Source organism: Ambystoma mexicanum, chromosome 9 (assembly GCF_040938575.1).
Source record: "Ambystoma mexicanum isolate Mex_15411 chromosome 9, UKY_AmexF1_1, whole genome shotgun sequence".
Lineage (NCBI taxonomy): Eukaryota > Metazoa > Chordata > Amphibia > Caudata > Ambystomatidae > Ambystoma > Ambystoma mexicanum.
Window position 1 is genome coordinate 77,465,825 of NC_090931.1, and position 25,516 is coordinate 77,491,340.

The 25,516-nt window shown below is 47.5% G+C and overlaps 1 protein-coding gene across 6 annotated transcripts in view; it reads right to left on the reverse strand.

The window, feature by feature from the left end:
* ST3GAL4 (ST3 beta-galactoside alpha-2,3-sialyltransferase 4) overlaps positions 1-25,516 on the reverse strand; it is an 866,978-nt gene that overhangs the window by 209,640 nt on the left and 631,822 nt on the right. Inside the window, exon 1 of one of the 6 annotated variants that reach the window (XM_069614190.1) lies at positions 3,055-3,169. The exons of the other annotated variants lie outside the window; for them this stretch is intronic. The gene's annotated coding sequence lies outside the window, so the exon portion shown is untranslated. Of the gene's footprint in view, positions 1-3,054; positions 3,170-25,516 lie in introns of those variants that run through there. 6 annotated transcript variants of the gene reach the window in all.

Below are 25,516 nucleotides of genomic sequence, written 5' to 3' on the forward strand. Positions count from 1 at the left end.
ATTTGGAATTTCAGCAAATTATGTGAATCAATGGAAGAGGTGGGAAGGCATATATGCTAGATTTGATGTATAGCATCTCCCAGGGACCGAGGACCCTGACCTTGCCTTGATGCAAATTGTGGACAAAGTGTGTTGGGTTGATTGGCAAAGAGGTCTACTGATTGATGGCCCCACTTCTGAAATATCAATTGTGCTACTGATGGTTTCAGCTCCCATTCGTGCAGAGCTGACTGTAACCTGCTTAGTTTGTCAACCAGGATGTTCTTCCTGCCCTCGAGATTGGACGCTACCAAGAAAATGTGATTTTGAATGGCCCAATACCAAATTTGTTCTGCTAGGAGACACAGGGGATGGGAGCCCACACTGCTTGTTGATATAAAACATTGCAGTGCTATTGTCCGTTTGAATGTTCACCGCCTTTCCTTGAAGAGATTGAAGAAAAGATTTTAGAGCTAAAAATATGGCCCTTAGTTCCAGTACATTTATGTGGTCCTTCCTTTCCTGAGAGGACCAAGCTGTTAAGCTTTGACAATGGGCTCCCCAACCGTACTCTGAAAAGCCCGTTATGACTATCTGGTGAGGGGGAGGTTGAAAGGGAGATCCCGTTAGGAGGTTCTCTGGGGAGTTCCACTACGCAGTGAGTCTTGGACGTGGCTTAGAATTTGTATTTTTGTTTCCTGGGGATCCAGGAGCTGATTCCAGTTGGGAGCCAGGTGCCACTGGGTCGTTCTCATATGGAGCTTTGCAAAGGGAACTAGGTTTATGCAAGAGGCCATGAGGCCCAAGAGCCTTTGAAACCACCAAGCTGTTAGTGACTGGTGAGTGGAGAACCGAACAATGGTTTGTTGAATGGCTTCCATGCTTTCCAAGGGTGCAAAGACTTTGTGCAGAGTAGTGTCTATAACTGCACCTAAGAATTGGATCCTTTGCGAGGGACAGAGTTGGGATTTTCTGCAACCGAAGGAATGCTGCTTTGTGAGCCCAGGACCTTTGTGAAAACCCTGGGGGCAGAATTTAGCCCGAAGGGTAGACATGTGAACTGGTAATGAGCCTTTCTTACTGTGAATCTCAGAAACTGACGGTGGAGTTTGTAGCTGGGGATTTGAAAATACGCATCCTGTAGGTCTACCGATGCCATCCAATCATCTGGATGTAGGGAAGCCAGAATCTGAGGGATGATCATCATATGGAAAGTATCCAGAGACAGGAATTGGTTGAGGTCTGAAAGGTCCAGAATTGGACGGATCCCACCTGATTTCTTTGTGATCAGGAAGTAACGTGAGTAAAATCCCTGACCCATTTCCTCTTGGGAAACCAATTCTATCGCTCTGAGAAGGAGCTTTGTAATCTATTCCAAGAGCTCAGGGGATGATTTTTGGAGCCTTTGAGGAGAGGAAAGTGGGCAGCCGGAAGGGCAACACGGTATCCATATTTAGAACCCACTCCTCTTTAGTAATGGTTTTGCAAAAAGGAAGGAAGTTGGAAAGCCTTCCTGCTACCAGGGATGTATGCTCTTGGATGATGGTTGGAGCGTAAGGTAAGTACATGCCATGGGGAAAATCAAATAGACTTCTTCTGTTCATGGACAGAATAAGAGGCAGAGGAGGGGGAGGGGCATTTATTCTTGGGTCTATACCTTCTCTTTTTGGAAGAGTAGTACGATTTGGCAGAAGTGGAGGAACCACTGTTGCCTTGTGGACGAAATACAAATGCCTTGATGTTTTGGTGATATGGTTGTTTCACCGAGATGGAGCTGAGAGTTTTAGCTGCTGTGACACTGGCCTTGCATTTACATCTTACATCTGTGGATGGGTCAAACAATGTTTTGCCATTGAATGGAAGGTCAAGCACCTTCTCCTGTATATCCTGGTGAAGGAAAGAGGCAGACTGATATGCGCGTCTCCGCATACAGACTGCACTGGTAACTGCTGTAGCAGTTGTGTCACTTAGATCTTTAACTACCTGAAGTTGTTGCATAGCAGCGTCTCTGCCTTCAGAGATACAGAAAGAGAACTTGTCTGTGGCCTCATGAGGGAGCATGTCAGTGAAGAGCTCTAGATTCTCCCAGTTAAGGATATTAAATCCTGTCAGAACTGTAGCAGTGTTCATCTGTCTAAATTGTAAGGTGGAAGTGTGATGGCCTCTGTGCAGGTGGACTCAAATTGTCCTCAGACGGAGGAGAAAGTTGAGGTAAAATGTAAGGAGTCTGAGCTCTCAAAGGAGTGCTGAACAATTGTTCGGGTGGAACAGTAAAAGGTTTAAGCGTCAAAGTCTTCTGAGTCAGAAATGACCGTTAAATTGTTTTTCTGGCTCTCCGGTACCAAGCCCGAGACAGAAGGCACAGGAGATTTCTTCCGTTTGTGTTTTCGCAGAGAATTCCGTGCCGGACTAGCTCTTGATTAAGAGTGCTTATGCCTCCTATGAAAGGATTTATGAGATTTCCTTGGTACTGAGGAGCTTGCAAGTTCAACTGCGATAGTTGAGGGTAAAACCTTTTCTTTCGGTACCAAAGTACCAGATGTTTATGTGCAGAAGCCGACTTGGCTTTGTTTGGTACAGGGGCATCGGAATGGACCGACTGAACCCCAGAGGCGTGAGCCTCTTTGCACATACCCTTGCCTGTTCCGTGTACTGAGGCAATAGAGGGTTTTGCCGGTACTGTTATTTTATCTGGAGTAAATAACTCTTCCGGTACCGCGTGGGTCTTCTGTGACCCTTTGCCACTTAGAGGCACTGACACTTTCCCACCTGGAGGTACTAGTGCTTTCCCACCCAGAGGTACTTTCAGGTGAATGGGCCAAGGGTTTTCCCCCTTGACTGGTCCCATGAAGACCCCGGAACTGAGGAGGCAGTCTTCTCTTGGGTACTGAAAGCTGGTGCCGAAACTAGTACCTCACCTGAAGGTATAGTCTCCCTCTTACCAATATCGGCCTCCCTCCTGTTCCGAATGAAGTCCTCAGTCGCCTTTGGTACCAGTCCCAGCTCGGACATGGAGAGAAGGCGAGTCTGCAGAGACCTCGGGTGAATTCCAAAGAAATATATGCAGGTACTCACCGGGTGATCTATACCCAGACAGCAGATGCAGGCATGGTGGGGGTCGGCAGCTGAAAAATGCTTACGGAAACGGATGCATTGCTTGAAGCCTGTGGCATACAGCCTGCATAGAGGGAGGCACTGCAAATAGACAAAATAAAATAAAGAACCAATCACTAGGAAAAAAGGGATGGAGAGCCAAAGGAACGCCCAGAAAAGGGAGTCACAATGCAGCAATAACAATTCCGACCCACTCAGTAGGTGGAAAAACAGGAACTGGGTGTGGACTGTTGGTGACGTATGGGTAAGATGCAGGCGTTCCCAACCAGTTGCGAAGGAGGGAGAGCCAGGACGACAGAGAAATTAGTTCATATCCCTTACGCCTACTAGCTTCACATGCAAAATGATTTCGGTTTATTTTATAGTGAAATGTTCTTAGCATCATTCAGGACAATGAGCTGGAACGCTCTGAGAAAGAATCTCCTATACCCATAACTTATTTTAGTCTATGTCTGAAAGAGCTGAAAGTACAATGGTGTAAAACTGGAGATTGTCCAGCTCACATTATTTTGCATTCTAGTTTTTCATTCAGGATGTGAAAAATAAAGTTACAAAGATATTAATTTGTCTTACCGTGTTTCTATGTGGCTTGCTTTAGTGTTAGGTTGCTTTACTATTCAATTTGTGCATTTTGTAAGTAAACTCTATAAGACCGCATTACTGTAGGACTTCAAATACAAAACTTACATTTTTGTACCAAGTACACTTGATTGTTATGTGGTTTAGTGCCTAAACACTGCAGGCTGGGTTGCAATTCTAGCTTCAGTATTTAACCAAAGTGGGTCATCCTGGGCAAATAATTTAACCTCACTGTGACAATTGGAGTCATGATAAGTGATGGAGTTCACACTATTAGGAACATAAAAGGTGCCTTATAATAGTGCAGATTTAATGATTTAGGGATAATATGGTGTTCCTGTGTGCTCCTATGATAGTGGCCCCTGCGACTGTCACCTAGAATTACATAATTGTTGCACTGTTCATCCCTCAGTTCCATATAAATAGATTTGAAAGGTACATATATACTCTCAACAGTCAGTCAGCGCACAATAGAATCTGATATAAAGGAATCACTGAGGCAGAGCAAATAGTCATTTCCTCCCCTGTTGTAGCTGTCACTGGGCCCTCCTGAGTCCTGCCCAAAGGAGGAGTGAAACTCTATGCTATTACTGGTTATGCTATTTTCTGAGTCTTGTATAGCACGCCTTCTGACATTATGATGGTGTCTTGGAGCTTAAGTGTGGGGTGGGGGATAAACGTAGAAGCAGGGAAAAGTTGCTTTGTTGTGAAAAAAGTATACACTGTAGTGCCTCCATACTACTGGGATGCCTCAGGGAACCAAGGATTAAACAGAGCATTTTGCAAAGCACCATAGAATTACAACTTTCCATTGAGTACCAGCGTGGACATGCCTTAGACACATGCAAATGAGTTGCAACTCCTCTGCCCAACCATCTGTTCCCATTTCATGTCGGTCTTGGGGGTAGGAGGTGCTTGTTCGCAGGGTAGATGGGGGAAAATGGATTATAGTCTAGAGTATTATTGTCATTACAGCGAGTAACTTTTTCATACTCCTAACATCCAAACCCTTTCCTCCATACTCAATATTCTAAATCGTCCCACAAAGGGATAAGGGTGGCTTGAAATTATTTAGCCAAAGGATTCCTCAACACAGTGTGCTCAAAAATTGTTTCTCAAGCTATCGTAAAGAGCGTAGTGTTTACAGAAGTAATGTGGAGAAGCCCAAGTGGCAGCCTTTCAAATATCATGCAGGGGAATGTGTCTCTGAAAGGCAATGGATGGAATTAGTTACTTACCTGTAACTCCTGTTCTCCAGCATGGATATCTTTCAGATTCCCATGCAGCAGGGAAAGCTGTTGTGGCGGCTACCGCTCTGGTTGAATGAGTTCTGGGCCTGCCAGAAAGAGGTCTTCCAGCTTGTTGGTGACACAAAACGACACAGGAGGATATCCATCTGGAAATAGAAGGCTTGGAAAGCGCATTCCCTGCGCCAGAGGGACCAAATGACACGAAAAGCTGAGAGGCTTTACTGAAGTACTTTGTGCCGGCGACATAATACTTTAGTGCCTGTACCACATCTAATGAGTGCAATGAACGCGTGGCCGGCAAGGCTGCTGATCCAAAGAATACTGGTAGCACCACAGGTTGATTAAGGTAAACGTAGAGGGCACTTTAAGCACAAATGAGCGGTTAGTGCGCATGATGACCTTGGATTTGTGAAATGTCAAGTAGGGGGCCTTGGAGCAAAACGCTTGTATCTTGCCTACGCTACGGGCGTATCTTACAGTGACTAGAAAAGTGGTTTTCCAAGACAAATATTGAGCAAGGGCTTGTGTGTTGGCTCAAAAGGAGGTTGCATGAGCCTTGATAAAACAACGTTAAGTTCCCATGCTGGGGTTGGTTGTTTGATTTGAGGGAAAGAAGGGAACAGGCCTCTAATGAATTCCTTCACTAATCCCTGAGACCAGAAGGAAGGAGTGCCAGGTGCACTTTTGTACTTTGAGATGGCAGCCATGTGTACTTTAATAGAGGAGCGCGCCATACTTGTTTGTGCCAGGGACAGCAAGTATGGCAGTATGTCCTGTGGTTGGATAACCAGGGGTTCTAGTTTATCGGTGTTGCACCAGATCTGAAACCTCTTACATTTGCTCCTGTTTATGGCAAGCGTGAAGGGAGCACGGGCACGAACCAGAACGTCCCGGGAGTCTTGAGGCAGAGGAATCGCAACAAATTTTAGGAACACCGGAGCCAGGCTGTCAGATTCAGCGAGGCTGGATGGTGATGGAGTACTTGCACCTGGTTCCCGAATAGTAGATTGTGGTGAGGGTACAACCTGATTAGACTCGCTTAGGAGAGAGCAAGGAGGTCGGAGGAGCAAAACTGTCTTGGCCATGCAGGGGCCACTAAGATGAGTTTGCACTTATTTTGTCTGAAGACGCTCATCACTCGTGCTGACAGCAGAATCAGTGGGAACACACAACAAGTTACTCTCTTACCTGGTAACGTTCTTTCGATGGGATGGTCCGACGACGTATTCCATATCTATGACAAGTAATCAGCACAGCTGTGGTGATTACATGTCATAGATATGGAATACGTCGGAGGACCCAATCCCCTCGAAACCTCCCTTCTCAAGTGAATGCGAAGGCGGCAACCAGGCTCTCTGGGTGGGGAAACCTGCTGGCGAAGGATTCGCATCTCTTGATGTTGAAGGTTGCAAAGAGATCTATTTCCGGCATGCCCCAATAGTGGAAAGCATGGTGAAGTTGACCGCTCTGTAGTTCCCACTCATGGCATGAACGGGATCTCGTCTCCCCCCAAACCCCTTTGCTTGCAGATGTAGAACATGGTGGTGCTGGTGTCCGTACCATTTTTCTGCAAAGCCATGGCAGGAATGATTGGTGTACTGTGAAAAACCTGTCTGTCTCCCTAGTTAGTTCACGGGGATCTATCATCCATGTGGCCAGGACATGGCCATGGCTATTGGATGCAGCTCCTGGGGGTGGACCAGTGAGGGAGGATCATCTGGATGGGGAGTCCTTTGGGAGTGGGACACTGATGGATGAGACACGGCATCCCCCTTCTTTCGACACCTTTTCCCCATCCTACCGCGTAGGATATTCCAAAACATTGCTCCTCCCATTTTCTGACATGAACACTTTCGCATAACTCGAAAGACAACGGACTAACACCAGAGCCATTTACCTGACATGTCCCGATAAAAGGGTCAGGCAAAGTCAGGAAATTGACCAGAATCTCACACACCTGACAACTCTTTCCCTTCCCCAGAGGGATAAAAGACAGAGCGTGAGAGCTCAGGACGAGCAAGGCAAACTACACAATGTGAGAGGTAACTCAGTACAGCAGTTCAAGAGGAGGCGAAAGACAGCGCATACCAAGAGGGTTACAAGGAGAGAATCGACCTTGCCCTTTCCGACTAAGGCCTGTGAAACCTCTGCAGATGGAAATATAAGACTGACAGCAGATGTCAACAGTACACAAGACCCTCCTCTGCGGATTACCAAGCCGGGGAGAGACGCTTGTCTCGGAGTTAACAACCTTGAGTCCACGGAGAAGGAAAGCCAGGCGGTTCATCACAGCCGGCGAGTCGAGGGGAGAGTCGATAAGAAGCTGACTGTGTTGAATGAAAGAGCCAACGGCTAATTTGAACTTTGAAAGGTTTAAAAAAAACTACTGATGAAATAGGGGGGAAAACCAGCAACAGGGGCTTCTGGCACCACGCGGGTGCTAATGCAGGAAACTCTGGGCGATTACCTGATGGTAGAGACTACCATAACCAGAGGCCTTGGGAAGAGGCATAAAGAGGTCAAAGTGGTCATACAGGGGTTTTGTAAAATCCTCTGTACCGTTGAGTCTTCGACTGATAGATGATTGTGAAGGAAAGGGAGAAGAGTCCCTCTTGGTGAAACTAGCGTATGAACTGTGTGCCGTAAATGTTGCCAAGGGTGAATCTGACGGAGGGATGCTAACAAAAAGGGGCGAGGCTTGATATCCCTATGAATAGTGCAATGACAGAAGTGAACCTGACCAAGGGATGTCCACAGTGAACTATTTTGGTGAAAGTTGGCAAGAGTGAACCCAGCAGAGGAAGGCCTAGAAAAAGGGGTGAAGTCTGAACTTTTAAAAAAGACATTAGGATTCCTGAATGCAAGAAGCCTGGGGATCCGAGCCCGAGTGAGGGAGATCCAGGGGTGGAACGTCATCACACAAAGTATATTGAGAAACAAACTGTTTAATTCATTTTGCTAAATACGACTTGTGAGGGGTCTATGGCCGGAAGAGGGGGACTCAGAGGTGAAGCCTTCACCCAAATGTATACGTGGGACAGAAATTTCGTCGTCGACATATCTCGTCCTTGACATTACCTCTGTAGTGCCTTTGGCACCTTGTCTTGAGCGATCCCTGCAAGCAGGGATCGCTCAAAACTGTAATCCAACCCCCGGGCTATGTGAGGGGGAGGTGCCCCATCACTGCCAGCGGGCTGGATTACCTTCAGTTTCACGTCAGCATGTGTAATGCACGCTGGCGTGAAAGTAATTTCACTGCAGCAGCCATTTCAGGCTGCTGCGGTGAAGAGAGAAGGTGAGTGCACTTCTCCCTCTGCCTTGATTTCCGGCCGTATTTCAAGCTAGAGATCGAGGCAGTTGTTGTTGGCAAGGGGAGATTTTCCCCATTTCAACGACACCATTTGTCTAAGCATTGCTGCTCCGGATCGGGGGCAGATTGCTCGATCCGTGGACAGCAATGCCACTAGACACCAGGGATGTCTTTTGAGTATGGGGGTTTCCCCCCCCCCGAAGCCCAAAGCATGGGGCCACATGTATGGAAACCCCCTGGGGACAGATGGGTGACCATCTGCCCCCAGGGGTGGGGGCATATGAAAAAAACAAAAACAAAAACAAATAGAACACAATGGGAAGGGGGTAGGGGGCTGGGGACCACTAGCCACCACAGATTTATTTTAGGACATGAAAGGGTTGGTGCCCCTCTCTCTCCTACCCAAGTGGAAAGGGAGGGGCCCTTGTCACCCTCCCTGGGGGGCAGATTTCTCACCCCAGGGAGGAGTACATGAGATGGCCCCCCCATTCAATGGGGTGGGGGGGAGAGGGCTACCAGGAAAGTGTGGGTAGGCCCCTCAAACAATGGGGCCTGCAGGGTATGGCCCCCCTGGGGCAGATGGGAGCCCATCTGCCCCAAAGAGAATGGGGGCAAATAAAATAAAACATTTAAAAAATGTCATGGCTGGTGTTGGGGGAGTGCCCTCCCCTACTGGACCACCAGGGATTTTTTTTTATGGAAAGGGGTTGCCCCCGCCACCCAAAATGGACTTGAGGTCATGATATGATATGAATACCCAGAGGTTTCTAAGCGCGGAGCCGGAATAGAACCTGTGGTGCTCTGTGTCGTCTTGCTTCCAAGGCAAGCACGTTGCCACCGAGCTATCCTTCCGAGACATGTCATGCAGCCCTTCCTGGGGGCAGTTATCTGCTCTTAGGAAGGGGCATGTAACCCCAAGGAGCACTGCATGAGAACCTCCCCTCTTATCTGCCCCCCAGGGAGGGCTGAATGAGATGCCCCCCCTGCATTTGGTGCAGGCTGCCATTTTCAATTTTTTTTCATGGTTTACCAAACTTGCCTTGGAGCAGAGGGGCACACTGGTGTGCCAATCGGGCCCTAGGGTGCCCAAACCTTACTGCCCCACCCACTGGGGGGCCTATCCCACACTTTTTGGTGGGACAGGCCCTGCGGGAAGGTATGACATCTGTTGTTGGCGACGTGTTTCGGTGAGTGGACAGAGGTAAATGTCTCTGAAATTGGCTGGAAATAAAGACAATTCCCAGACATTTCACTCTGGTCACCCATGGCCTACCTTCCCGCGTTCCCACAGGTGTCCTGATGAAAAAGGTACCTCTGCTGTCTTGTTTGCGGACCACTGCAGACACTACAGAATCAGGTGTGGGTTGTGTGCGTAAGCAGCCAGGCGCAGTGTCAGGGACTCTATTTTTTGTCAAATCTCCTTTTTTGAAGGAGCTGAGGGTGAATGGGTCATAATAATGAGACCTCCCTCCCAAATGTTGTCCAAGAGAGGTATAGATAGGACTGACTTTCTATGTTGTTCCTGTCTTTGATATAAAAAGCTGTCCTTCTATATTTATTTATTTTGTCATTGGTAAGGCGCACCCAGACCTGGGGCATCTGGGCGCTACGTTTCTTGTGAACATTACATACCTTAGTGAAAATCACAAAGCAATAAGTTATACAATTGGTACTACATTGGTGGCAATCACAAAGCAATGTATCTTACAACTGAGGGTACAACACTTATTCTAACGTTGTAGTAGAGTTAGTTTGGCGTATCACCAATAATCGAGGCATTTGTCAGTGGGCATCATCAGTTATTACAGACAAGTATGGGTACATTATCAGTACAGGTACGCCAAGAGTGTCAAGCATGTGCAAGCATGGGTGAATCCAGTGATACGTGAGGCTTAGAGTGGGTTAGATTACTCTTGTGAAAAGAGCCATGTTTTCAGACTCTTGCGGAAAGCCCAGTAGGAGTGTTCAGATGTGAGGGCTGGTGGTAGTGCAGTCCAATGTTTAGCAACTACCACTGGGAAGCTGATGCCCCTGCTTTCTGAAGATTGTATTTGGCAACGGTGAGAAGATTTGCGTAGACCATGCGGGTGGGTCTGTTGGATTTGTGCTGTGAGAATTTATTGGATAGGTACTTTGGCACTTTTGTCAATGAGAGAGTTTTGAAGACAATTTGATCGTGTACAGGCATCCAGTGGGAATTGCATCGCTCTACAGAAATATGGGAGGTTTGGGGGATATTGAGTGCTGCTCCAAGGGCGTTGTTTTGGATCACCTACTTTTTTTAGGTTGCATTTGCTAGTGCCCAAGTACAAGGCATTGCAGTAGTCTAATCTGGATAAGACAAGAGCTCTGGCTAGTGTGATACAACTGTTTTATGACAAAAAGGGTCATCAGGCCTTGTTAAGTTTAGATATGTAAGCTGCCGCCGACGCTGTGGAGTTGATTTATCGGGTTAGTGAGAGGGCAGAGTCCAGGTTTTTACTTACTTAGAAACTTTGATGGAAATGCCATTAACTGTGAAAGAATTAAAGGAGTTTTCTAGTTTGTTTAGTTGGTGTTGAGATTGAGTAAGTCAGTCTTTTCATCGTTGAGGCAGAGTCCGTGTTGGGCAATCCATGGCTGGATCGTTTGGTAATTTTTATTTAGAGGTTTGGTCTCTTGGTCATCTGTTCCTACGGAGAAGCAACATTTTCGCTGCTCTACCCATTAGGGCGTGGAAGGGCCTGATGTCGTCAGGAGGGATCTCCTCTGTTTCACCATCATATATATTCATTCACTGTGTCAGAAGCTTGATCATCCTGAGGATCATGTTCTGATTCAGCGTCTGTTAATTGCAATGGTCTTTGCAGTCTCTGCTCTTCCCTTGCAGGGTGAGGGTGCAAGTCCACTGGGACCTGCCAGGGATGTCTGGGTTCTGGCGATGGTAGTAGAGCCAGTAACCTGTGTTTTAAGGTAGACAACAAGGTAGGGAGAGTGGCAAGAGTGACTAGAGATATGTCTCTAGGAGCAGGTGGGGTGGCACCCTGGTACCTGGTGAGGGACTGTCTTGAGGCGTAGGCTCCTGTGAAACCTTTGGTGGAGGCATGTCAGGACAAGGACTGGAAGATGAGAATTCCCCATCTAGGTCATCATCCGAGGAGACAGGCAGAGGATCTTCCATCTGAAAGGAGGATTGAGGATCAATTTTAATCACCACTATAGGGGATTGAAGCTTTACAGTGCTGACTCCTACAGCTAGGGTATATGCCAGACGCGGAAGAGCCGTCAGTGTAGAGGGTTACGCAATTGGTGAGGCCCTTACACTGATTTTTTCGTAGCCGTTGACGAAATTGTAGACGTCGACAGGGGTGTCTTAACGATCATCGATGACAAGGGTTTTATGGTTGTCAACAACAAGGTCTTTGTGGTCGTTGATGGTGTAAGGGAACATTGACGCTGTGGGAATCGTCGAGGACATCGATTATGGTTTCGTTGACGGAGTCGAAATGCTTTTATCTTTGGAAGATGACGAAGAGAGCCTACTGCTGTGGTTGTCCTGAGCTTCCCACAGAATTTAAGGAGGACCATGATAGCGTCTTGGGTTTGTCCTTGAATCGGTCTTTGTGCATCTTTTTACTGCTCCTGGCAGGCTTGTCGTGCGAGCTTGACCTCTTACTAGAGGTGGTTCACTGGCTACCCTGCCTAAGCGAGGCAGGACTCCGCACTGAAACAGAATTTGAGGCGAGTGAGCACGTGGCTATCGGGGGAATGGTATGTTTTAGGCACCAGACCTAAATCGCCATGGTTGGAAGACACCAGCGATTTTGTACCCACTTGTTTGTTTAGGGAGAACATCGTTGTGCTGCTGTCTGTGTAGACCAACACCCAGTGACCAGTCAGCGATGGTAGGAAGGCTTTCAAAAGCAGTAAAATGCCTTTTAGTTTAGTTTATATGATGAAGTTGCTCTTCTGAAATCCATAAATCATGAACCTCACGTTGGTCAAAGGCCGCTCCCCAGCCCACAGGAGACATCTGTGGAGAATGTCCTGGTACTGTGGAGGGGGGAGAAGGCTACCCGCTTTTGAGGTTTTTCTCCTCCTTCCGCCAATTAAGATACAATTTAGGAATAACATTTCAGTTTGTGGCTGGGTCTCCTGGAACCATTGTAATGTCAGGTGTAACTGAATCAATATGTGCAACCTGGCAGGTGGAACTACTATAATACAAGAGGCCACAAGGGCTAGTAGACGTTGAAACTTTATAGCTGGTAAGTATGGGCTTCTCAAAAACTCCTGGCAGATTGTGTTTAGAAAGATCAATCTTCCCACAGCTGGAAAACCCTCCCCTACGCTCAATCCCAGACTATTTGGATATACTGCAGTCATTGCATTGGTGTAAGTATTGATTTTTCATGTTGATTGCAAGGCCCAGTGCATAAGCTTGTTGGACGATATGGTTCACTGAGTCCATCACCTGCAACGGGTGGGTCTATGTATCAGCCAGTCGTCCAAATATAGATAGATGTTAATCTTCTGTTGAAGCAGATGGGACATAAAGGCGTGCATTAGTAAAAAAAAAAACCTGTGCTGAATGTAGTCCTTTGTACTGTGTGAGGAAAAGAAAGAGAGAGCGAGAGAGAGAGAGAGAGCGAGAGAGAGCGAGAGAGAGAGAGAGAGCGAGAGAGAGCGAGAGAGAGCGAGAGAGAGAGAGCGAGAGAGAGAGAATATACACGACCACCACTTTGGTCGAGGAAGATGCAACAAAGACTGACAACAGACGGCAGAACTCACTCTGTGCAGCATAGTTGTCAAGAACCTATTACAGCTGGCGGAATATTTAAAAGCCAGTTTGGGAACTGTGAGGGGGTGTGAAGGAGAGGGACTTGGATGCAAGAACAGTCGTGTGGAAACGCTGTAAGAGGTCCAGAGAAGCCGGAGAGGGATGCAGAGAAAACACAGTTGGAAGCCAGGTGGAAAGCATGCTGGTGCGAGAGGGGTCTGCAGAGCAATGCTGGAGCTGAGAAGCAGCTGGAGAGACTGGGTGAGAGCCAGAGGAGCAGCGCCGAACAAACCACAGCATAGCAGGGGCTGGCAGTGAGGTGCATCATCGAGACCGACGGGCGAGACGAAAGCTGTCCGTGGAGCCACAGGAGGACCGGCAGGACAGAGAACGCTTCCAAGAAACACAAGTGCTGAAGCCCCACACCACATGTCAGGCAACACCGGTGAGGGTGCCCAGGAGCGCTGGGAGTCCAGGGGCGTAACGACACGGATTTCATGGGGATTTTTACAATAAATGACAAGCGACTAAAGGAAAGCGACTGTAATTACATTAAATCCTCATTGAAGAAAAATACAAAAGAAGTACAAGTAGAAAGTAATGAACTGTGACAAAAGCCAGAGAAAATATTGATACCATTAAAGGGAATTGGCAGAAGCTGAGATATAAAAGCCATGCGTATAAGTAAAAGTCAAGTAAGCAGGTATAAGTGAATGCTTGGGATGGAAAAGCAATGCCAATAAGCACAACCAAGTAAACCAACATAAGTGAGTGCTGGGATGAACTTTGCCAAGAGTCAAACATTGTCAAGAATCATGTGAGCATTGTCAAATGTCAAGCAGATATTATTGCTTATTTTATTGCCTACAAGGCCTTGCACAGACAATGGGAAGAATTCCTCTGAGACCAGATTAGCCAGTATCGCCCAGGAAGGGAATGAAGATCCATCAACGACCTACAAATAGAGGCAAACTCACATCTAATTGCTAACATCTGGAACAACATGCCTAAACAAATAAGACCACATCAGTTTCAGGAAATGGCCCAATACCTAGCTATTCAGCAGACAATGACACCAAGGGACACCAAGGGACAACAACAATAACACCACCACAAACAAACAACCTGAGAGGTGACAAGATGGGCCAAATAACCACAAACAAGATCCTGGCAAGATAGCGCCAAGCGGCAACCAAAGAGCTGTGCGAGAGGTGCCAACAAACTGACCAATTTACTAACCCATTTCCCCTTCTGCTCATCCAACATAACTGACGCCTCTACACCAGACCTTAGACTAGTCACATGACACACAAACAAATAGAATACTATATCCGCACCCAGCATCTGTAGATGCTGAAGCACACCTAGAGTGAACCACCCACACAGTCCATAAAACCATCAACAATGCAACTACACACCAAGATACCGGATCAACCCACTGCTACGGCACCCATGACTCTAGATCCTTTAAGGAAACTACCAAACCAGTGCGCACGACCTAACCCACCATAACACACTAACACAAAAGACTTCCACGCACCCGAGGCTCTGAATCTTACCCATACGGTTACACTGCACAAGGCCTCGGGCACAAACAACCAACATGCAAAACAACACTCACAGATGCCAGTTTCTCCTGGTTCAGAACCTATCGTCTCACCCTATCCCCACCAACCTCCCCAACTCGCTCACTTGCAGAGCAACGCAAGCGCCTGGAGACTGCCCCTGGGTGGCAGCAGTGCGCGGTATAAATCATTATAAAATTTAAAACATTACTGAAAGAAGTGAATGATTGAGAACACTGATCCTGGATATAAGAAAAACCTAACAAAGGCATCTGACGGTGTATAGGTTTTCTAGCACGAGAGTGTACTGGGAAGCTTATGGGGGCCTGTGCAAAAAAGGGCTTTAAACTGAGTTTCTTAGCAGGAAAGGGTACTGGGCAGCTTGTGTTGGTCATTACAAGTGAAGGCTAATAAACCAGTGAATGGTGATGAAAAAAGAAACAAAGCTTCAAGGGCAAGTGAGAGGAATACGTCAAGCCTTATTTTGAAGCTTAAACTGTGGCAAAATACCTATGAAGTGAGATGAAAGAAAGGTGTGTCGGTTGCGTGATCTGTAATGGGTGGACAGTGGGGTCAAACAACTGCACCTAGATTGAATACACCCGCCCAAAGACAAGCCACTTTGTGATTGAATAAAGGAAAAGCCTGTGTAAGTGAAACTGAAGAATTTAACTTATAAACTGGTGAAAGGTAATCAAACTGAACAGATGCGAAGTCAGTCCCAAGGAATTGTATTATTTTGGTACACTGAACATCCTGAGGAAGTGTGTTAGTTTGGAACTGTGATAGACTTGAAAGCTTGGGGAAGGTAACCCCTCTTTTGTGAAATGAACTGTTTGAACCTTGGGGAAAGGAGAACCCATTTTCCATCCAAGAGAAGGAAGAATCTCTGAACTTTCATTTGACAATTTTTCATGTTGATGCCGACATCCCAACACATTGTATACAATTAGATGTGAGGGCAAGTACAGGTTTTGGACACAGACCAACATTTGCTTTGGACTTCCTGACACAGACTATCATTAGTTTAAGTTGGGTAGGGAAATCCCACCTTAGTATAGGGCAAGTTAGGCAGTTTTCCAAGCCTTAAACTTTTAGCTAATAAAAGATTGTATATACAATTGTATTCAGTTATCTGTGTCTACTCCATGATGCCTTGACAACTGGTAGTGCGAACCTTGAATAGAGAATCAAACGTACTTTCATGGTGGTTTCCGTATTAGTATGTGCATGTATGCATCTTGTAGATGGGGTGCACAGCCAATTCTTTTTCAGAAAGGCAGATAGGATCGGTGCTAAAGTGATAATTTTGAACTTCTCCTTCTGGAGGAATTTGTTGAAGCTGGAAAGATCAAGCGTGGTCCTCCAACCCTCGTTGTCCTTCAACAGAAGGGCAAACAAGCGAGAGAAAGAGCCCTTGGATCAAGCCTCACTCAGCAGCTTTTCCAGGCCCTCGTTATGGTTCAATGAAAATTGCTAGAGGAAGGGAGTTTAGAGGAAGAGTGATCGGAAACCACGTGTCACTATCTAAAGTTCAGGGGTCCAATGTCATTTCCTTCCAAGATGAAAAATGGCAGCGAGCAGGCCGCCTACTGGGTTGGAATGCAACTGGGCCGTGGGAATGTTCAAGCTTCAGTTTATCAGCCAAACGTAATGCTATTCTCAACCCTTTAGCAAGTTGTGGTTTCTTTTTTACATGTAGCCCAGTACTCTAGCCACACCTGTGCCTGTTCTGGGTATATGCCAAAAACATCAGAAGCCAACAGTTGGACACTGGCCATTTTGTTGCAGAAAAAAGAGCTGAACATTGCAGAGAGGCTTAGCAGTAAGGAAATGTGCTTTTTCTTTTGTTAGTTCCTCCTTAGTCATTGAGTGAAAAAGAGTGAGGCCGTCAAAAGGCAGATCCCTAAACTTTTCCTGTACCCCAGATAAAAGCTTTATGCTTTTGAGCTAGGCACCTCTCCTTGGGTCCAGTCCAAGGTAAAGCCCCTTTGCAGCTATGTCTACATGCACTCCAGCTGACTCCAGCATGTTTTGCATGATTATTCTTGCCTCCCGAAGACAAGAAACTGCTCTTTTCTGTCACCCAACAGATTATTTGCAAAGTTTTCCATCTAGTGTTACAATTTGCTTTTACTGGTAGCTACCAGTTGCATCGGCTTTGACCTGTCATTAAATGTAGTGTTCACGTTTGGTCAGGCCTTTTCCCCCAAACATCATCCATAGCTCTTCTCTCAGTGTTCGAGAGGTTTGATGACAGAAGGCAGTTTTCCCTTTGCAATGCTGCTGAAACTCCTGCATAATGGGCAGGTAGGTTTGTGCTAGTGGATAGCACTTCAAGCACAATTTGTCTGCAGCAGGTGTCCAGGTTTTTTTTTATAGGGGCAACGTGGTGTGGCTTTTACAAATTTTCTTGGACTCTGCCAGTATGTCCTACTCTAGAGTATCTGTTTTTGGCCAGTACCTCTGAAGACTCCTGCTTTTGTGGGAGGCGATAGCTTAGTTTAGTTTAGTTTATTCATTTGTATTGCGCACCAGACCCGAGGGTATGAGGGCGCATGAGCAGCATGGTTATTCAAAGCTTGGTTACAGGTTGCTTATACATTGCATTACATAATTACAGTGCGACAAATGAAGGACATGTGTACAGTTTGGCAGGAAGGAGATAATGCAGTGCACATAGTTAAAGATTTACATATATTTTATAAATTTACATATACACATACATTGCGGAAAGCAGCAGTGTGGTGTTAGAGGTGTTAATGGTTCATGTTCTTTATCCAATGGATGTAGTTGCGTCTAAAGTGTGAGTAAGATTGGGGTGTTCTGAGAGATGGTAAGGAGTTCCAGTGTTGAGGTGCTTTCACCTGGAAGCTGTTGCCGCCCATTTTGGTGCGTTTAAACCTGGGGACAATTAGCAGGTTAGCGTTGGAGGTTCTGGTGGGTCTGTTGGGGGTGTGTTTGCATATTCTGTCTGCCAGGTAGCGTGGGGCAGCGTTGTTCAGGCATTTGTGGGTGAGCGATGCTACTTTAAGCAGGATTTTGTCTGATGTGCTGAGCCAGTTATGGGATTTCCTGATGTTGGAAATGTGTTCCCTCCTGGGAATGTTGAGTGCTGCCCTAAGAGCGTTGTTTTGTAGCGTCTGAATTTTGTTGGTGATTTGCTTGCTGGCTCCTATGTAGAGGGCATTACAATAGTCCAGTTTGGATAGTACCAGGGCTCTGGCTAATGTAATGCAACTCTGGGTGGATAAGAAGGGTTTGGCTTCTCTTATAAGCTTACATGTGTAGGCCGTGGAGGATGCCATCGAGCTAACCTGTTTGTGGAAGGTTAGGGAGGAGTCCAGGTATATTCCTAAAGTTTTCACTTCTTTGGAAACCTTGATTAGGTTCCCGTCTATGATGAAGTTGGTGTAGTTGTGGTTGAGTTTGGTTAGGTTGGAGGTGGAACCAAGGATGATGAGATGAGTTCAGTTTTGTCATCATTCAGGCATAGATTGTGCGAAGCCTTCCATGCCTGGATGATGAGATACACCTTGTTCACCAAGGCCAAATCCTGATTGTAATCTCCTGTCAACGGGATGAGGATCTGTGTATCATCGGCGTAGTTGGTGTAGGTGATACCCAGGCCATCTAGATCGTCAAACAGGGGCTTTGTGAACACGTAATACAGAGTGGGGGAGACGCAAGAGCCCTGTGGGACTCCACACGTAATGGGGATGGGCTCGGCAGCGGCAGAGGAGGAGAAGACACGCATGGATCTGTTGTTGAGGAATGACTCAATCCAGCTGATGGCTTCTTGGGAGAAGTGGGCAGCTGAGTCTAAATGATTGCATAGGATTTTATGGTCAACTAGATCAAACGCCGCGGAGAGGTCTAGCAACAGTAGTAATGCTGTTGTCTCTAAGGGCGTCTATTTGGGCTTTCAGATCTATCAGGGCGGTTTCAGTCCCATGTTGGGGTCTGAAGCCTGATTGTCTTATGCCTAGGAGGTGGTTTGTTTCAAGATATTTTTGTATTTGTAGGTATGCTGTATTGTCTAGTATTTTGAGCAGGAATGGGACAGTGGTAATCGGTCTGTAGTTGGTCGGGATGGACAGGTCGAGGGAAGGTTTTTTGAGGAGAGGGAGGACCCAAGACTCTTTGAGGTTACTGGGGACTGTTCCTGAGGAAAATGAGGCATTGATGAGTCTGGTGATGAATGGGGAGAGGTCTCTTGCCGCATCTTTAATGATTTGTGGGGGGCAGAGGTCGCCTTTGCAGTTGGAGGGTTTAAGGCCAAGAATGATTTTTTCTACTTCGAGAGTAGAGACTTTGGAAAAGCTGAAGCGAGCAGTGTTGGGTGTGTGGTGTGAGGGTGGAGGGCTGGAGTGGGCGTTGGTGGGGTTGGTGAGTTTGGGGAGGGAGTCTTTCTTGTTTTTAATTTTAGTTTGAAGGCCGGTGACTTTGTTGTTTAGTGCATTTTGGACACTGGTCCACCATTGTTTGTTCTTGACGGAGGTATCTGGAATTATCACCGGTGTTTCCAATTCTTTCAGGATAGTAAATGCTTCTTTGGTGCTGGAATTGGATTGTGAGATTCTCTGGTTATAGGATTCTTGTTTGGCCGCTATGATTTCTTTTTTATAGTTGGCCGTTATTTTGTTGAGCAGTAGCATGTTATGGTCTGTCGGAGACTGTCTCTAGACTTGTTCCAGTTTACGTTTTTCCAATCTAAGGGTTTTAAGATGGATGGAGAACCATTGGTTGAGGTACTTTTTTGGTTTGCATTTTCTGAGTTTTAGTGGTGCAATGGCGTCTAGGGCTGTGCGTATGGTGTTGTTATAGCCTTCTACAAGGTCTTAGGGGTTAGAGTCGGGGAGTTTGTTGAGCGTAGGAAGAATGAGCGGGATCGGTTTTTACACTGTAATGTTTTTTTTGCTTCTAGTGGGGATGGCTGCGGCTAGTGCCATGTTGGTTATGGGGCTTAAGGCCTCGAGTGAGAAGGAAAGGAGATGGTGGTCAGTCCATGATTGGGGAGAGTTGTTAGTGATCGATACGGCACAGTTGTAGTCTGCTATCCAGTCAAGGGTTCTCCCTTTGTTATGGGTGGGGCTGGATACTTTTTCTGTGAAGCCTAGTTCAGACAAAGTGTTACTGATGAGGGTGGCCTGATTGTCTTTGTAACCTAAGTTGAAGTCTCCTAAGAGGAGGCATTGTGAGGAGTTTTTTAGGTTGTCGGTGAGGATGGCACTGAGGTCTTCCTCGAAGGATCCCATGGGTCCATGCTGTCTGTATAGTAGGTGAATGGATATTGTTTGGGAGTTGGCAGTGGGGAGCTTGGCTGTAAGTGATTCGCATGATGGGAGGTATGTAGCGGAGTTGAGTCTGATGTTAAGGTGAGTCTTGGCAATGATGGCCAAACCTCCGCCTCTAGCTTCCGTTCTGTCCGCTCGGATGATGGTGTAATCGATGGGGATGGCTAGCGAAAGGGCTGGGCCTGCGGCTGCATGGAGCCAGGACTCTGTTATGGCTAGAAAGTCTAGATCTTCAGCTAGGATGAGATCAGCGATGTCCGTGGCATGGGCAATTATGGAGCGAGCGTTAATGAGGGCACCTTTTATAGGTGGGGTAATGGTTTTGGGAGGGGTGGGGGTAGTTGCTGTGATGAGCGCTTTGTTGTTAGTTGTAGTGGTGTTGAGGGGTTTAAGTTTGGGGTTTTCAGCGTAAGGTTAGCGCAGGTACTAATGGAGGTTCGGTTAGTGAGTTTGGATTGGGTGGAGTCCCTGGCTCGGGGCTCATGTAGTTTGGGAAGCCTGGATCATAATCTGGTCAGCCTGTCCGAAAGGCATGGGGGAGAGAGTAGGGTAAGCATGATTGTGGTGCTAAGCTCTGTGAGGGTGGTTGATGTAGTGCCTAGGCTGATCAAGTTGAGGGCTGAGCTGGGCAGGCATGCGGAGTTGATGAGGTGGAGAATGATTCTCAGTAGTATAGAGTAAAAGCTCGGAAGTACATTGTGTATAGTGGGTAAGATGCAATGTGTGCATCTGGTGTGTGGGTAGATAGTATTAGCCACTTAGAGATGAGTTCTGGTGATAGGACAAATGTTGTGTGCCGGCATGGAGCAAGTAGTGGCAGCTAGTGTACCCTGTCTAAGGTCAAAAATCTAGTAGTGGGCACATAGAGGTAGTTAGTGCAGCCTGCCTGGTATAGCACTTAGTTCAAGTAGCGCATGGTTGCAGGTTAGCATCTGATTCAGGGTACAGGCCTGCAAAGTGGCCCTTAGATTCAAAATAGCATACGTCTGCAAATTAGCACAGCACTATATTTAGAGTGACACAGGCGTACCAATTAGCATCTAGGATCAGAATAGCACATAAATTCAGAGTAGCACAGATTTGCTGATTAGCATCTAGATTCAGAATAACACCTAGATTCAGAATAGCGCAAATTTGCACTTAGATTCAAAATAGCATTCGTTTGCAAATTAGCACAGCACTAGATTTAGAGTGACACAGGCGTACCAATTAGCATCTAGGATCAGAATAGCACATGTTAGCGTATAGGAGTATTAACAAAGATGTAGTTAGCTAGCGGGGCGTCATGCGTGGCGTGCAGTTATAGTGTTAGGGCGTACCAGTATAGTAAGTCCTGCTGAGAGTTTGGGGTGATGTAGTGGCCAGTTTTGATGCTGCTGCAATGATCACTGGCTGTAAGAGGGGTTAGGTATACGTAGTGCAGAAAATGCAGCAGGTGCTTACCGAGCCAGGAGTGCAAAAGTGGATGTGAGCCGGTGTGAGTTCGGTCCAGAGGAGCAGGGGTCCTTGCCTCTGACTCGGTAGACTCTGGTCAGGCTCGGGTCAGGTGCCTTGGAGGAGTGCCAGCTTCACCTGCCGGCGTTCGCTGATTGGATGTGTTCTGGAGCTGTGGTGGCCAATGGGTGTTGGCGGTGTCAGGGGGCCTGGGGCCAGGCAAGCTAGCAAGGAATGGCGGCGGCCATCTTGCAATGGTAGAAACCTTGTGGTTTCGTCGGCGCTTCGGTGTGGAATCAGAGTATGTAGCTTGGATTGAATTCAGCTGTTCAATCTGATATTTCCCTGGGCATCACTGGCCTGGACATGGATAGAAGGCGTGCCTTGGCTGAGTCAATCGGTAACACAGGTACCGTGTACATTTGGGTGTGCTGATAAATGCAGTGGGGAGCAGCTAGTGCAGTGCACCATAGAGCGGACGCATATTTGTACTCGCAGCAGTTTCGGTCCTTCTGGTCAGCAAGGATAACTCGCCACGCGCCGAACAGGGGCAAACAGGGCCTTAGAACGGCCTTTGAAACTGGCCGGCTCTTCCGCCTGCCGGCGGATGTTAGGTGCTATTAAGCATGGTTGCTTAGCAACCACGACACCGAGCCTCGATCTGGCGCTGCATCGCGCCCGACATTTTGTTTTTTGAAAATGTCGGCGTGGGCCGCTTCTGAGAGGGGGGTGGGCAGCAGGGCAGCAGATTGGTGCTCCAGGTGGGGAGGGCAGCACCAGGGCGGGTGCTCGTAGTGTAGTGGGGCCTTTCTGGGATGCAGGCCTCTTCGTGGCTGTAGCATGATGCAGCAGCTCCGATAGCAAAACACAAGAGGTGATGGCTGGACAGTTCAGAATAAATCTTACCTCTGCCATCGCTCTGGGCAACCCTCCAGACCATCTTTCTTCGCCTGCCAAACCATTATAGAAGGTGAAAGACCATATGCAAATCAGGCTTGGTCCAACCCCCAAAGTGGCAGTCCAGCCCGAACCACTAGGTCTCATCCCTTCTGCATGAGACCACAAGCATCCTCGGACTTGTTTCAGACTTGTTGGGCCTCATCAGTGAGTAGCAGCTTGGGTCTCTAGGCCCAGGAGGCATGGGGACCCACGCCTGTGCATACCAGTTTAGAATAAATCTTAACCTCTGCAGAAGGCTAGTCATGCAGTGGGAGCTCTATGAACTCCATCATATCACATATTCACTTGCAAAACATCTTAGGACATGATGACGTTCCTTCATGGTCATCCTCCTAATTACCAATATGTTTGTTGTGAAGGGTAAGCTGTAGTGGTATAGTATGTCCTGCGAAACCTGTGACTGGCCAGGGGCCAGGTGGTGCAGGATTTCCAGTGATTGTGGCACCAACTGACTGTGCATCAAAAGATGTTGCCGCTGGACCAGGGGAGGGCATGATCTCAAGCAAGAGCTCCTTGAAGAAACGTCTCAAGTCTGGACCAGTGAGCATATGTTTAAATCTGCTCAGGAGGGACTCTTCCACCGGACCAGGCAGGGTCCTCTTTCCTGCACCGGTTTTGCCGGGTGGTTGCTGTGGAAGAGCCTGTCTGTTTTGCCCCACCCTAAAGCAATGCATGTGTTTGGGTGGTCAGAAGGGTTGTGGGAGGTGCCCATGACAACAAAGGTTCACTCACCTTTGGGTTTGATCCGTTCTTGCTGCTTGTTGTGATGAATTCCTCGATGTGCTGTGGAGGAAGCTTCCCAAATGCCTCTCACCAACACAGTTGCCTGTTGACAAGGCACCAAACTGAAAATGAGCCGCACGCATTGCAAGAGTAGCATGTATGTGACAGACCCAAAGCAAGTTAGGCAAAGGCTGTGCAGGCCTGCAGAGGAAATTACCTGATGGCACCCCACAGCATCTAAACCCATGGGGCATGCAACATGTTAGGAAAAATGCTTTTTGGGTGTAACAAGGCACAGCAGTGCAATGTTCCATCACGTCAGCCAGCTCTAGGAGGTGTTTCCCTGCCTCAACTAAAATACTAAGAGTGTCGTTAGAATGTCTTTACAACTCAAAATGTCTACTGTCCTGTGTCCAAAGTCTCTATCTCTGACCCATATTCGTATAACTAAACTAAAGGTTGTGCCAATGTTCTTGGTCCATGAGAATGAATGACTCCCTTCTCCTGGACTAGGCATCACAGTGCTGGCCTTGATTTGCCTCACAAGTTCTTTATCAGGGGGAAAGACTCCCTTCCCTTGATCCACGTATTTCACAAAAAGGACTGCCAATCTTGTAACACTCTAGAAGAAAAGACTTTCTTTGTCACTCCAGGGGGAAATACTCCCTTGGCCTGGCCGTATTGTTCCACTGGTGACACTTGATACCCGGGGGGCATGACCCCCTTCTCTAGGCTTTTTTTTTACTTGATCCTCTCCTCTGGTTTCATCTACCAGGGGGAATGACTCCCTTCCCCGGCCTCTTTACAGGTTTCTCCTTTCTAGTATCAGTAACCAGGGGAATGCCTCCCTTCTCCACTTTAGGATTTCTTAGCAAGACAGTTCACACAAATGTAGGATCCTCGACCCAAGTTTCCCCCACTATGGCCCACTAGCCTGTCAAGTACTGCCACAAGTAAGATGCACTTGCTCCCTTATTCTCATTTGGTGCGGGTGCCTGACCCATGTTTCTCTGGTTGGTTCACTGGGCAGACTTGGCTTGCCTATCTGCCAAGTCCTGCCACCAAGAAGATAGGGAATATCTCTATTTTGAGGTTTTTCTTCAGTGTTGAAGTTTCTAGTATGACCCCACTTTGAGAACCCTTTCCCTTGGGTGTTACCCGCTTCCTCCCTCAGCCGAGGGGGTCTTGTCTTACCCCGGTTATTAGTATAGGATATTAGTCCCAAAAACCTCTTGCGTCCCCACCACCCGGCTCATATATCCCTGTACCTTTTAGGATCTTCTTGGCAGGCGCAGGTCTGTCATGGGGTTCTGGTTTGCGTCTTCCGGGTTGTCTCCTTCTCTTCAGCGGCTCCGCTGCTTCAGACTTCCTACAGTCCTTGCGTCTGCTTCAGACCATGCAGTCGCAGTCTTCTTCCTTCCACTGGTCATTCCACGGTTCCGCCTGTCACTGGTAAGGTCCTTCAGTATTGGACCATCTACAGACGCTCCCGCCCTCCTGACGTCATCCCGGTCTGCAGCCTCTGCGTTCCCGCACTGACTAGCTGCCCCGCTCTCTGCTCCTCCTGGGATGCCTTGACGACATGGCAAGTCCTTCTTTCCTTTTCATGATAAATGGGTAAAGAGGACAAAAATGCTCATTCAAGTTCTCACTGGTGCTCTTCACCATTCTGCACCTCCACCTTGACCCAGTACTTATTAAGTAGGTCTCTCTTAGGTAGTCTCTGCTCTTCCTCGACTCAGTAGATGTTAAGCTTTCAGACAAACATATATAGAAGTGGGATATATGGAGGTGGGGTTCAGGGGACAGGAAGGTGTGTAGAGTGTTGGTGGAGGGTTGGCATACCTCCCTCGTGCTCAGAGGGGAAGTCTCTTCACATTAGATCCTCCCGCTGAGTACCCTCCCCCAGGGGTTGATCAGGTAGCAGCCTTATCCCCCTGATATCATGAGACGGGGTTCCCCTCGGGGAGAAGTGACATCTCAGGATTCGTCACATGCTTCTCGCTGGAAGTTGAATTGCCACTAAACGTGTATGTGCTTGTGCTGGGTGGTGTGTGCTATGTTACACTGTTAGTGATGCCATAATTCACAAGCGCCAAACCCTCTCTTTCCATGTGCTCCAAGGTCTTCACTCCCTCTCCATGAACACCAGCGCAGTGTTCACAGTACCTCAAGCTCTTTATGGTGACGGCCCTCGAGACTCAAATTGCTGTTCCTACCAGCACATGACCCCTACCCATTCAACCTCCTCAACCTGCCTGTCCACGTGCTCCAAACTCCTTGCACCATCTGTCCATTTATACCAGAGGCCTACTGCCCCTGCCCATCTGCTGTGTACCGCTAGGTGGTCACACTGCCCATCCATGTGCTTTAAAACCTGTGCTGTCCTTGCACCCCACGTATGCTTAAGTGAATGGAACAAGGTGTGAATAGGTTCTACTTGGGAACCTAACCGTGGATCTCACTCTCACTGGCCTTAAAAGACGAGGAGTGAAGGAATTGCTAAATGAAGACCATCACAGGAGAGTGACCAGGTGATCCTCCCA